This window comes from Oryctolagus cuniculus, chromosome 7 (assembly GCF_051225735.1).
Source record: "Oryctolagus cuniculus isolate XC-2025 breed Fujian yellow rabbit chromosome 7, ASM5122573v1, whole genome shotgun sequence".
Taxonomy (NCBI): Eukaryota; Metazoa; Chordata; class Mammalia; order Lagomorpha; family Leporidae; genus Oryctolagus; species Oryctolagus cuniculus.
This window is the reverse complement of record NC_142873.1, coordinates 38,641,633-38,656,669: the sequence shown is the minus strand read 5'-3', so window position 1 is coordinate 38,656,669 and position 15,037 is coordinate 38,641,633.

Sequence of the window (15,037 nt, the reverse complement as noted above, 5' to 3'; positions counted from 1 at the left end):
CCTTCCCTGCCCCACCTCCTTGTATGACTTCACATGAAGTTCTCTTTTCCTGGCATACCTTCTCCTAGTCAGCTCCAATAGTGTCCCTTATCACATCTGTATGTTTTCTTCTGAAGAGGAACAGGCTCTTGAGGATCAAATGCTTTGACCCCCTCCTTGCTCCACACTGAGACTTAGTTTCTGCCTCCCAGTCTATCCTGGGCAATCCAGCACAGGCATGGGCAGTGAGATGCACTATGACTGAAGCTGGATACATTTTAGACAGGGTGTCTAATGGAACATCAGCTTCATGCCAACTGAGGCTCTTAAAGCATTACTTCAGCTTTAGATGTACAATTCTTAGAAGAGACTTCTGCTACCTTGTGTTTTAATTCTGGGAATCTGTCTTAGCCTAGATCAAAAACCAACTTTCAGGTCTTGGGCCCTAGATGTTTCATTCCCTTCTCCAAGTCTGAAAAACACCATCTCTGTCTTTCCTATCCAGCTTCTTTCTATGTTCTAAAGGCATTGTGTCCTCCTGCCCTGTTTTCCTTTTTGCTGTTTATAAGATTTTTTTCTGACTACAGTTGTCAATTCTGCATACACATTATTTCTTAATTTACAGGAGCATTTATCACGTATTTTGCACACATTTTTGTGCATACATGGTGGCACATCATACACTTACATTTCAAAAGCAGCACCTTGGGCATTTCTTTTAATTCCCTAAAGCTTTCACTGCTCTTGAGGAAGTCTGCCAGCCTGAACTTTCATATACTATTGATAAAATAACATGATCAATATGTAGTGTGTAATGGAAAAGTCATCATTTCAACCATCAGTGATTTTCTAAGACTTTATTGCATATTTGCCTCACAAAGAATTAAGGCTGTGGGATTCTGCACAGAGAAGTCCTACAAAGAATCATGGAAACGAGGTTTGGGAAGTCATTTTGCTATTCTTTAGGGAGTGCAATATAGGACTTTAAAGCAATTCACTTCCTTGAAATTTCAATATAACCTCAGAAACAAATGCCTGATAATGATATAGTAGAAAATAAGTTGCATTATATTCACACAATGGAATATCACTAGCTTTGAAAATGAATGGGTGTACCTCAAATGTAATGTATTCGAGTGAAAGGAACATTTTGATATTCGATGATTGTTTTCAGGCCCTGTCTCTCCCACTGAGGAACAGTGTTTTTTTTCTTTCATACTGTTAGTTGAACTTTTTTACTTAGTGTAGGGTTAATTTTATGATCATTAACTAAACTGAAAATAGATCTTTAAAAAATCAAGAGTGGGAATGGGAGAGGGAGGAGGAAGAAGGGTTGGAGCATGGGGGGAGCATGGGTGAGTGGGAAGTATCACTATGCTCCTAAATCTGTAAATATGAAATACATGAAATTTGTATAACTTAAATAAAATTTTTTAAAAGAAAGTAAATGTAACCACCTCCACTATGGATATAAATATTGAACTCCAAAGACATTAAGAAATGTATACAGAGTCAAAAGCAGACATGGATGCAAATTTAGGATTTTGGGGTTGGCGATGTGGCATATCGTGTAAAGCTGCTGCTTACAGTGCAAGCATCCCACATGGGCGCCAGTTCGAGTCCCTGCTGCTCCACTTCCAGTCCAGCTCTCTGCTATGGCCTGGGAAAGCAGTAGGAGATGGCCCAAGTCCTTGGGCTCCTGTACCCACATGGGAGACCCAGATGAAGCTCCTGGCTACCGGCTTCAGATCAGCGCAGTTCCAGCCCTTGTGGCCATCTGGGGAGTGAACCAGCAGATGGAAGACCTCTCTCTCTCTCTCTCTCCCCTCTGCCTCTCTGTAACTCCACCTTTCAAATAAATAAATAAATCTTAAAAAATTTAGGATTTTATCATCACTTAACTTTCATTATTTTTCCTGCTTTCCTGATACATTAAACTATCCCTCATTAAAAAAAAAAAAAAAGGAAAGGACATTTAGTCTAAAAAGTTAGGATGCTTCCATCCCACATCAGAGTGCTTGGGATAGACGTCCAGGTTCAGATCTTGACTCAAACTTCCCCCCAACAGAGACCCTGGGAGGCAGCAGTGAAAGCTCAAGTACTTGGATTCCTGTCACCAATGTGGGAGACCTATATTGCATTTATGGTCCATGGCTCTGGCTTTGGGCTAACCTAAGCCATCTCTGGCATTTGCTGGGAAATTCTCTCTCCTGGCATTTGCTGGGAAATTCTCTCTCTCTTTCTCTCTCTCACTCTTGTTCCCCCCCCCAATCTCTCTCTTTCCCCTCCATCTCAAATGAAAAAAAAAAAAAAAACAGATAAAAACATAAAACCTAAGCATTTTCTTCTCACTTTTGGTAATTTTGGTAATTTTGGCATTTAACAGGCATTAAAGTTATAAATTTTTGCTTTAAAAAAAAGAAAATGAATGGATGAATTGGCAACAGCATAGAAAATAATGCTTAATGTCACAGGTAAAAAGATACACCCAGAAGACAACATCTGATATTTCTATTGAGTTTAAAAACAAGAAAATAAACAATGTGCTATTTACGCACATATGTGACGTGCATGCATGTGTGTGTGATTGTTAAGAGTAATTTAAGCAATAGAAATGATAAGCATACACTGAGATAATGGCAACAACAAGTGAGGGGTGAAGTAACAGAGAGGAGCATGGGGTAGGTGGAGATTATTAACAGCATTCTAGTTCTTGGGTTGTGTCATAGCTTAAGTGTCCACTGCATTGTGAAACAAAGGAAGGAAGGAAGGGTGGAGGGAGGTGGGCAGAAAGAGGAGGGAGGAGGGAAGGAGGACTGGTCTGGCTCCCATGCATCTCTGAATTTGTTACAAGCATAAAGAAACGACCACCAATATCACCTTGCTGCTCACTGTGATCCCATTCTCTTTTGGAAGGGGGCACATGGAAGAGGACCCTGTGACTTGTTCTGGCCAAGGATTGGAAGCAAAAAAGATATCACTTTCAGGCTGAAATCCTTTTTAAAAGATTATTTATTTACTTGAAAGGCAGAGTTACAGTGAGGAAGGAAGATGAAAGGGGAAAGGGGAAAGGGGAAAGGGGAGAGAGAGAGAGAGAGAGAGAGAGAGAGAGAAATCTTCAATTTGCCAGCTCTCCTCCCAAAAGCTGCAATAACTGGGCTGGGCCAGGCCAAAGCCAGGAGCCAGGACCTCCATCTGAGTCTCCCATGTGGATGGCAGGGACTTCCCAGACATGTCAGCAGAAAGCTGGAGCAGAAACAGAGTAGCTGGGACTCAAACCTCCCCTTTGATATGAGATGCTGTAGTCCAAAGCAGTGGCTTAACAACACCCTGCCCTTGGGTTGAAGCCTTAAATCAGGCAGGGCACCAGGTAATATATTTCTTTTTCTAGTTTCAGTAAAACCTGAATTAACTTGGTTTATGTTTATAGGAGATGAAGAAACTAATGTCGGAAGTTGAAATGATAGTGCTCTGTGTTATGTAGTAGTCAAACCATTGCCTGTGGTAACTGACAAGTAGTTATGTGCCTAGTGCACCTGGGCTCTGAGAGGAGGCTTCAGGGGACCAGAATGAACGTGTGATGTGTTGGCTACACAAAACTCATATATTACAAAAGCAATTACCTCAGGAAAAAAGATCATCTGTTTTGCAATAGGAACAAAAAGAATAAGTAACTTTAGCAGGTAAAAGATCTGGAAAGTTTTCATGGATAAATGATTTTCAATAATCACACACACATACATTAAAAACCTTTCTATCCACCTCAGCCAAGGGCCAGTATCTGGGATCTCAGATGTGCCATGTAGTGCATAGCAACACAAGTAATCTAGCAACTGAGAAAGCTGAGAAATATTATTTTATTCTTACACTAAAATCTAAACTTCTAAAAGCTGATTTCAAAACTGGAAATAAAATAATAAATCTTAAAATTACATTTTAGATTTAAGAATGTTTTAGATTTTCATCATTTGAGGGTGAAACATGGCTCCTTCCTCTCCTGAATACTGTTCCAACATTGGACTGCTGAGGCTTTGTGATCAAGAAGCACATTCAGTGAGCTCTGTTGAAAAAAAAGGTTTATTTCAAGATCATACCTCTAGAAATCCTGCAACCTGGGCCAGATAGGGTGGCGTTGTTACTGTAACAAAGAGTGGGCTTGTGCTTATAAGTTCCAAAATACTAGGATTTGGGGTAATAACACATTCTAGTGTTTCTGAAAAATATTAAATCTGAGTCAATATGTCTTAATATGCATCTAGAGAAGTACACTGTACATTAAATTTTTAGTTAACAAAACTACCCTCCCTTAAAAATATTTCCACCATATCCATCCCCTGTTGAAAATCGCATCATGGTTTTACCCAAACAAACACATTGTCATTTCAGTATGGAAAACAGAACTGTGTCTGGAGTTCTGAAATTGGTCTTGCAGATATAACATCCTGGTGGCAGCCCCAAGTTTTACCTTGGTTATGGTTGATTTCAGAAATTGTGTTTCTAAACATTGTTTCTAGATATCTGAATACTCTTTTTTTGTGTTAATTCATCTGGACATATTGTATAATCTATTCCTTTGATACCCTCAAAGTAGAAAATATCAACTTAGGACACAGGAACTCATCATCTTTCCCCTAAGAATTACTGTGCAAGACTCTTAAGTCTTTTAAATGTAATGTTATCAGTTATTTAATACAATTTTGCCATAAAATATGAAAAAAGAAGAGGAAAAAATGGTTAATTCCACCATTGGGAGAGGGAGGTAACTAATATTTTTTCTTAAAGAGGTCGATAACCCTGGGATATGAATGAAGTCAAAGGTCTTGTATTTAAACAAAAAGATTTACTTATTTATTTAAAAGTCAGAGTTGCAGAGAGAGAGGGAGAGACACAGAAAGTGAAAGTTATCTTTCATCCATTGATTCACTCCCCAGTCGACCACAATAGGCAGGGCTGTGTCAGGCAGAAGCCAGAATCCAGGAGTTTCTTCCAGGTCTGCCATATGGTTGGCAGGGGCCTGAGCACCTGAGCCATCTTCCACTGCTTTTTCCCAGGCCATTAGCAGGGAACAGGGTCAGAAGTGAAGCTGCTTCTGTATATAAAGAGAATCGAAAATGAATCTTGATGTAAATGGAAGGGGAGAGGGAGTGGGAAAGGGGAGGGTTGCAGGTGGGAGGGACGTTATGGGGGGGAAGCCATTGTAATCCATAAGCTGTACTTTGGAAATTTATATTCATTAAATAAAAGTTAAAAAAAAAAAAGAAAAGAAAAGAAAAAACAAAAAAAAGAGAAGTGAAGCTGCAGGAACATGAACCAGCACCCACATGGGATGCTAGCATTGTAGTCAGCAGCTTCACCCACTACACCACAACAATGGCCCCAATTTCAAAGGTTCTAATCATCAAAGGATTTGTATTGAATCAAGGGCTCCCAAACTGCTATCTAAGCATTGCATCAAGTCATAACACATTCCAGTGGCTGGAACCAGCATAAAAAATGCAAGAACATTTGCATTTGCATCGTGGTTAAGATGCTGCTTGGGTTGTCCACATCCCATACTGGAGTGACTAGGTTCAAGTCCCGATTCCACTCCTGATACCAGTTTTCTTCTAATGCCCGTCCTGGGAGGCAACAAGTACTTTAGTCCCTGCCACTCGCCTGGCCCACCCCTTGGCTTTTGCAGGCATTTGGAGAGTAAAACAGTGGATGGGAGATCTCTCTCTCTTTCTCCACCCACCCCCCAACACACCTCTGCCTCTCTAATAAATAAAACAAAAAATTGTTTTAAAAACATAAGAACAAACAGATAAGACTTCATGACATTAGATATACTCAAACTAAAGAAACATGCTTGCCGAATAGTATGAAGAAGAAAGGGGAAAAAAAAAAAAAAACAGAAACAAACTATTCGGTGAACTCTCCACTTAGTAAAAGGTTAATCTTATGAGTATAAAATTCACTGAAAACTGACCTTTGTGAAAAATAAGAATGGGGAAGGGAGAGGGAAGAGGAAGAAGAGTTGGAGTACGGATGGGAAGGAGGTAGGGGTGAAGGATCACCATGTCCCCAAATTTACATATATTAAATGCATGAAGTTTGTATTTATTCCTTAAATAAATTAAAAAAGAAGGAACCAAAACTGAACAGTAAAAAAAAAAAAAAAAAAACACACTTGCTCTGTAAGTATGTCCTTTCAATTTTGTTGTTAAAATATCATCTTTGATGTAAGATGATACTGTTAATGGATGTTACATTTCTGATTTTTAATATTTAATTGACAAATTTCAAAAATCGGTAATTTCATAGTTTCTCTTGGAAATAAAAGAACTTATTGCTTCTCGGCCTTTTGGCTAAGATCAAGGGTGGAAATAAAGAAACATTTTAATAATTCTAAATCTATGATTCTCTGTACAGCACAGGCTAGTTCTGAGAAAGCCAAGATCCTCATCTCCAAAGTACACGAATGACTTTCCTTATGAAGAACTGAGAAGTACCCTCCGGAGAATTTTCCAACAAACTCGGAGTGCCCTTTACCATGGAACTATCAGTTCCAGGAAATTTGTGGAAGGAAACAGAGAGCTCTTAAGTATAGAGCTCTGGGGAGGCTGGCGTTGTGGCCCAGCCAGTTAAAGCCTTGGCATGCAGTGCCTGCATCCCATATGGATGCCGGTTCAAGTCCCGGCTGCTCCACTTCTGATCCAACTCCCTGCTATGGCTTGGGAAAGCAGTAGAGGATGGCCCAAGTCCTTGGGCCCCTGCACCCTTGTGGGAGACCAAGAAGAAACTCAGTTTTGGCCGATGCAGCCATTTGAGGAGTGAGCCAGCAGATGGAAGACTTTTCTCTCTGTCTCTCTGGCTCTACCTCTCTCGGTAACTCCGTCTTTTAAAGAAATAAAATAAATCTTTAAAAAAAGAAGAAAGAAGAATAAGAAGAAGAGAGCTCTGGGGCCGATGCTGTGGCACTGCAGATAAAGCCCTGGTCTGCAGTTTTGACATCCCTTTTTGGCTCCAGTTTGAGTCCTGGCTGCTCCACTTCCGATCCAATTCTCTGCTATGGCCTGGGAAAGTTCCTGGGCCCCTGCACCTGAGTGGGAGACCCGGAAGTGAATAAACTCCTGACTCCTGGCTTTGGATCGGCTCCAGCCATGCAGCCATTTGGGGAGTGATAGAAGACCTCTCTCTCTCTCTCTCTCTCTCTCTGTGCCTCTGTCTCTCTGGAACTCTGCCTTCAATTAAATAAATCTTAAAGAAGAAGAAGAAGGAGAAGAAGAAAGAGGAGGAGGAGAGAGCACCTCCACCCCTGTGGAAAGAAAGGTAAGGGGCTAGTGATTAAGTCTCTTACACTTCCCTTTAGAGTTTCATGTCTAGAAAAGAGGAAGGAAAATAAAAGTGAACATTAGGACAACGCCTTTCGCAACTTGGCTGTCTCAGTGACCATAGTCAGATTCTGTGTCGTGTGGTTTTTCTTCATGACCAGGAAATGACCAGTGTTCACAGGTCACTTTCTTAAAAGCAATTCTTCCTTGAGTTAGTGCATCAGTGGAGTGGAGGTAATAGAGCTGGGCTAAGAAGTCCCTAGTAAAAGGGCCTATCCTTGATCACAATGGATCTCTCCAGCTGTAAAGAGCTTTCAGCCTTCTGGGAGACCAAAATAGATAAGGGACCTGTGATTAAACGGATTATGTCCCCCCAAAAGATATTGAATTCTCAATCCCCAGGATCTCAGAAAATGACCTTATTTGTAAATAGGGTCTTTGTAATGAACCAGGTATGATGTCATTTGGGTGGATCTTAATCTAATCTGACTAATGCATTCATAGAAAGAGGAAATTCAGAAACAGAAATGGGAATGCTCTGTGAATCTGAGAGCAGAAACAAGGATGTTCTATCTCCAAACCACAAAACAGCAAAACTTGCTATCAAACCACCAGAAGCTGGAAGAGAGAGACAGAGACAGAAAAAGCTCTCTCCCACAGCCCTCAAATGGAATTAACTCTGTTGACATACTGATCTTGAACTTCTAACCTCCAGAACTATGAGAAAATATATTTCTATTGCTTAAGCGCCCACTTTGTGATACTTTGTTATGGCAACCCTGGCAGATTAATCCAGGATCATAACTAAAGAAATTCTAGGACTGAGGTTTGTGAAATATTGTCTAAGAGCAGCAGCATCAGCATGACCCAGGAATTTGCTGAAAATACAGACCCCTGGGTCCTACCCTATTCTTGGTGTTTTAGAGAAAGCAAGTGTATGAGAATCAGTTCCAAAGGCAGAAGGACAAAGAGAACAAATCTAAGATTACACAAATTGTAATTTATTGGAGGGACTTGAAGACCAAAGCAAGGTCCGGGTGGCTGTGAGACATGGATCTCTATGCCACAAGGCAGGGGAAAATGTGTGTTATAGACAAAGGTGGCCAATGGCCAACCTAAGTGTACCTGGACTTTGCCAAGAAACATTAACATTTCAAGTACTACGAAAATGACACACCAGGGTCCTCCCAGCAAGACAAGGCTGGCCACTCACCTGAATGATTTTGCTTGCCCTGTGTTTTATTCTGAAAGTTTTGTAGTTCTAGGTTTTACATCTGGGTCATGGGTCCAATTTAAGTTGATTTTTGTATACTGCGCTAGGTACAGATCCAATTTTATTGACTGTGGATATCCAGTTTTCCCAGAACCATTTGTTGAAAATGCTTTCTTCACTGACTGGCTCTAGTAACCTAGTCAAAAACCATATTTGTGGGGATTTATTTTTTGACCTTGTAATATATTCCATGTCTGTATATCTGTCTTTATGCCAGTAGCACACTTCTGATTACTGTAGCTTTAAAGTAAGTTTTGAAAATAGGACATGTGAGTTCTCCAGCCTTGTTCTTTTTCAGTGTACTTGGGTTATTTGGAAATCTATTGAGATTCCACATAAATTTTAGCATCAATTTTTCTATTTCTACTAAAAATCATCATTATGATTTTGATGTGGATTGCACTGAATCTACAGATTCATTTTTGGTTGTAATGACATCTTAACAATGTTAAGTCTTCTAATCTATGAACATGAGGTTCTTGCCATTTTTTTAAAGATTTATTTCATTTATTTGAAAGAGTTGCAGAGAGAGGAAGAGACAAAGAGAGAGGTCTTCCATCCGCTGGTTCACTCCCCAGATGGCTGCAACAGCCAGGAGCCAGGAGCTTCTTCTGGGTCTCCCACATGGGTGCAGGGGCCCAAGGATTTGGGCCTTCTTCTACTGCTATCCCAGGCTGGATCAGAAGAGGAGCAGCCGGGACTTGAACCGGCACCCATATGGGATGCTGGCGCTTCAGGCCAGGGCTTTATCCCGCTGCGCCACAGTGTTGGCCCCTTTGCCATTTATTTAGGTCTATTTATTCTCTAGTATGATTATCTTCATAGAATTGTATCAATGAACTATATGAAATCTGCTCTCTATATTAATAAAAATTTAAATTTATCTTATCTTAAAAAAGGAAGACTTTTTAAACTTTTCATTGCACAAAACTTTTATCTCTTTGGATAAGTTAATTCCTAAGTATTTTTTATTCTTTTTACACTACTGTGAAATTTTTCTTTGGGGATTATTCATTGTTAGCGTATTGACATGCACTGATTGGGGCCATCCTCAGGCCAAAGTGGGTGAAGCTGCAAAGTCAGCGCCCCATATGGGTACTAATTGGAATCTCATCTGTTCCCCTTCTGATCCAGCTTCTTACTAATATGACTGGGAAGGCAGCAGAAGATGGCCCAAGTATGTGGGCCTTTGTCTCCCTGTGGGAGACCCAGATGGAGTTCTAGTTTCCTGGCTTTGGTCTGTCCCAGTCCTGGCTGTTTAAGCTATTTGGGGAGTAAACCAGCAGATGGAAGATTCCCTCTCTCTCCCTCTCTATCTTCTCCCCTTTCTGTAATCCTGCCTCTCAAATAAATAATCTTTTTCAAAAATAAATGTTACTGATTTTTGTCTGTTAACTCTGTATCCCGCTACTTTGCTGAATGTGTTTTTGAGTCCTAGCAATATTTTTGTTAAATTTTTAGAATTTACTACACATAAAATCATATCACCTGTAAACAGAGATAATTTGGTTTCTTTTTCCTTGCCTAATTGCACTAGCTAAAAATTATAGTGCTATGTTGAAGCGAAGCAGCAAAATCAGGCATCCTTGTTTTATTACTGATCGTAGAGGGAAGGTGTTTACTATTTCACCATTGAGTTCGATGTTTCCTATGGGTTTGTCATATGCTGTTTTTATTATGCTGAGGCAGTTTAGTTCTATTCCACATTGTTGAGTGTTTTCATCATGAAGGGTGTTGGATGTTGTCAAATGCTTTTTCTTCATCAATTGAGATAGTCATGGGATTTTTATCTTTCATTCTGTTTATGTGGTATTACATCGATCAATTTTTAAAAAATTTTAACAGACAGGCAAAAATTATTTATGTTTATTGGATACTATGTGATGCTTTATTACATGTTATATCAGGTAATATCCAATCAGGATAAATATACTTATCCATTTAAGAATTATATTTCTTTATACTGAAGACATCTTATCTTCTAGGATTTTTCTGAATAGAGAAATATGCAGTGCATTGTCTATAGTTGCCCTCCTGTGCCTCTTGAAATAATTTAAGAAAGGCTGGTGTTCTGCTCCACTTCCAATCCAGCTTTCTGCTATGGCCTGGGAAAGCAGTAGAAGATGGATGTAGATTTGGGGAGTGAACCAGCAGGTGCAGGGCTTCTCTCTCTCTCTGCCTCTGCCTCTCTGTAACTCTGCCTTACAAATAAATAAATAAATCCTAAAAAAAGAGAAAGGTTGATGTTAATTATACTTTAAGAGTTTGATATAAAAGAGCGGTGAAGTTGTCTGGTTCTGGGCTTTTCTTTGATTGGAAGGATTTTCTAATTATTACTGGTTCAATCACACTAGTCATTATTGGCCTGCTTAGGTATTCTACTTCCTTATGATTCAATCACAGTGAACTATGTATGTTCAATTCTTCTATAGTACTGAATTTGTTGCCATATAATTTTTCATAGGAAGCTTTACTAATCCTTTGCATTTTTTTGTGTGACTCATAATGTCCCATTTTTATCTCTGGTTCTACGCTGTACAACACTACAAATTAGTTCCTTTGACCTAACCCTGATTTTGATAACTGTTATTCAAACTCCTTCCATCCTCCTTGCCCCTTCTAGGCTCTAATCATTACTAGTCTGTGCTGAGATTTAGTTTTATTTTGCTTCCTCATGTGAGAAACAGCATACAGTATTTGTCTTTTTGTGTATGGTTTGTTACACCAGAAATTATATAAACACATGGGAACTGGACAACTCCTTAATGTACAGAAGGCTGCTGAAGAAATCAAAAAGTAAATTTTAAAATTCCTTGAAACCATACTTCCTTTCCTCCCTCCATTCCTCAATCTCTGTTCCTTCTTTCCTTTCTTTTTTTTTTTTTTGTGCAATAACATACTTCCAGTTTACTTTATAATAACAATATACTACTAGCTATAATGTCCAATAAGTGAAAAGTAGAAAGTCCACTGCTCCACAGGAATATAGACAAGGGTTACAAACAATATAACTGTACCTATGAAATGCATGAAATCTATTTTCTTTATATTAATAAAAATGTGTAAAAAATTCTTGAAACTAATGAGAATGGAAACACACTACAAGTATTTGTGGGAATCAGCAAGAGCAGTAGTAAGAGGAAACTTCATATCAATAAGTGCCTACACCAAAAACAAAAGAACTACAGAAAGATATAAATAAACAAACAGTGTATCTCAAGGACCTATAAAAATATAAGAACAATATCAAAATTGATTAGAGGAAAATTAGTAACAAAGATAAAACATAGATAAATGAAAACACAGTACAAATAGTAAAATTTAATGAAGCATTGATCTTTAAAATGTTAATGAAATCCATGAGCCATAGCTAAACTAAGAGGAAAAAAAGACAGAAGACTGACATAAATAAAATGAGAGTTGAAAAAGGAGATATTACAAAAATGATACCACAGAAATATAAAGAATAATTACAGACTATAATGAAAAATCATAGCCAACAAATTGGAAAGCCACAGTGGATAAAATTCTGAATACATAACTTAAAAATCAAAACTGAATCATAAATACATGGAAAACATGAATAAACTAACAATTTGTTTAGTGATTGAATCAGTGATCCAAATTCTCCAAACGAAGAAAAGTCAAACACTGGATGTCTCCATTGCTGAATTCTACCAAACTTTTAAAGGACTGACACCAATCCTTTTTGAACTATTCTGAAAAACTGAAAAGGAGGGAAGGGGCCAGCATTTTAATGTAGCTGGTTAAGCCAACACCTCTGATGTCAACATTCCATACAGGCAGCAATTCAAGTCCTGGCTACCCCACTTTCAATCCAGCTCCTGCTAATTTATCTAAGAAATCAATGGAAGATAGCCCAAATATTTGGGCCTCTGCCACCTCTGTGGTAGACCCAAACGGGGTTCCTGGCTCCTGATTTCACCTTAGCCCAGCCCTTGCTGTTGCAGCCACATGGGGGAGTGAATCAGTAGATGGAAAATTTCTCTCTCTCTCTCTCTCTCTCTCTCTCTAATTATGCCTTTCAAATTAATAAATCACTTTTTAAAAGGAAAGAAAGGAAGGGAAGAAAGACTTCAAAACTTATTCTAGGGGTCCAGAGTTACTTTGATTCCAAAACCAGACAAGGACACAACAAAGAAAGAAATCTAAAGACCGAAGTCCTCGATGAGCATGCATCTACAGAAAGCTGAACTGACAAAGGTGCAAAGGACTACAGGAAAAGGGCAGTCTCTTTCCTAAATGGTGCTGGGAAAACAGGATATTCATATGCAGAAGACTTGTACCTGACCTCCTCACCTCTCACCCTATACAAAAAATGAACTCAACGTGAACAAAAGATCTAAATATAAGACCTGAAATTATGAAACTATCAGAAGAAAACAAGAGAGGAACACCTCAAGACATTGGGGTGGTCAATAGCTTTCTAACCAAGACCCCAAAAGCACAGGCAGCAAGAGCAAAACAAGACAAAAGCGATTTTATAGAACTCAGAAAATTTTACACAGCAAAATATCCAACCAAGTGAAGAGATAACTAACAAAATTAGAGAAAGCTGTTTGTGAACCGTGCATCTGACAAAGCATTAAATTCAGAATATATAAAACAAAAAATTCAACAACAGAAATAAATAATTTGGTTAAGACAAGGAGAAAGGATATGAATAGACAGTTTGCAGAAGAAATACAAACAGCCAATGAGTATATGAAAACAGAAATGCTCAAAATTACTAGTATCAGAGAAATGTACATCAAAATCACATTGAGATATTATCTCACTTCAGTTAGAATGGCTATTCTCAAAAAAACAAAACAAAACAAAAAATAACAAATGCTGGCGTATAGTGGAGAAAAGGGAACACAGTTGGTGGAAATGCAAATTGGTACAGCCATTATGGAGAATAAGAGGGGGTTCCTTAAAGAAATAAAAATAGATCTACCATAAGACACAGATAATCATTTCTGGATATATATCCAAGGAAATAAATTCAACACATCAAAAAGATTCATGGACCCCGATGTTCATGTGACAATACACACAATAGCCAAGAGAAGAAATTAATCAAGGTTTTCATTTAGTAATGCTTAAAGAAAATGTTTTATATGTATATATGTATATATATATATATAATCCAGCCATAAAAAATAATCAAATTATGACATTTGCAGCAAAATAAATAGAACTGGAGACTCCTATATTAACTGAAATCAGCCAGACACAGAACAATAAATACCATGTGTTCTCATATGTGTAAGTAAAATAAAAAGGTCAATCTGAACTTTCAATAGTGATAACTACAGGTTTGGAATTGTGGGAGGAGTTTGGGAGGTTGGATAGTAGGTATGAAACAAAATCATAAAGAAGCAAAAAACTAGCATTTCATAAGACAATGGGATAAGTATAGTTTACAATAATATAAACTATATAAAGAACCAGAAGAGAGGAGCTTGTAGTCTCTAAAGAGAAAGAAAATATAAAAGAATGAAAAGAATGGAAATTTTAGTTTGCCTGCCCCTAATTTCAGGGTATTTTTCTGTTATAGAAGAATAAATGGGGACTGGCGCTGTGGCATAGTGGGTAAAGCTGCTGCCTGCAGTGCCGGCACCCCATATGGGCACCAGTTTGAGTACCGGCTGCTCCACTTCTGATCCAGCTCTCTGCTGTGGCCTGGGAAAGCAGTAGAAGATGGCCCAAGACTTTGGGCTCCTGCATCTGCGTGGGAAGAGCTGCAGGAAGCTCCTGGCTCCTGGCCTCGGATTGATGCAGCCACTGCACTGTGTGACTCTTTCAAATAAATAAATAAAAATTTTTATTTATAATTATATTTTATTTATAATTATATTTATAATAAATAAATAAAATATTTATTTATTAAAAATAAATGAACTAAGACATCATTTTTTATCACATTTATTATCTCTCATTTTGTTTCCCTCTCTTTCCTAATGTCAGAGTTCTGGAAGAAAGGCATAGTTTATATCAAGTAGGGTAAATGAGAAGAGTTAAACAAACTATTTGCAAAGGTTTATGTATGGTCATGAGAAAGCAATGAGGCATGCATAGTATTCCAGATTTAGCAACAGCAGGGAATGGTGACCAGCCCTAGGACTCAGGGACAAGGAAAAAGAGGTTTATTGCACCCCCAGGAGAGAGTGGCTATAGATGGGCCCAGAATCTTCGGTAGGGAGATATAGACAACTCACGGCAGTGTAGCAAGAAGGGAGCATGGGACTCATTACTTCTCCTTCTATTGCCAGTAGTTCTCACTGGATGCACCAGTTGAAACCATAGGAAAAGGGAGCTCATGAATGCATTTCATAAAGGTCAGCCCACTAAACAACAGAGCAGTGTAGAGAATGGATCTGGAAAAACAAATGAAAACTACCTATCATGACTTAGTCCTTTTGCCCTAAGTGTCCAATTTTCCCTTTGTTCAGTTGAAACATTATTC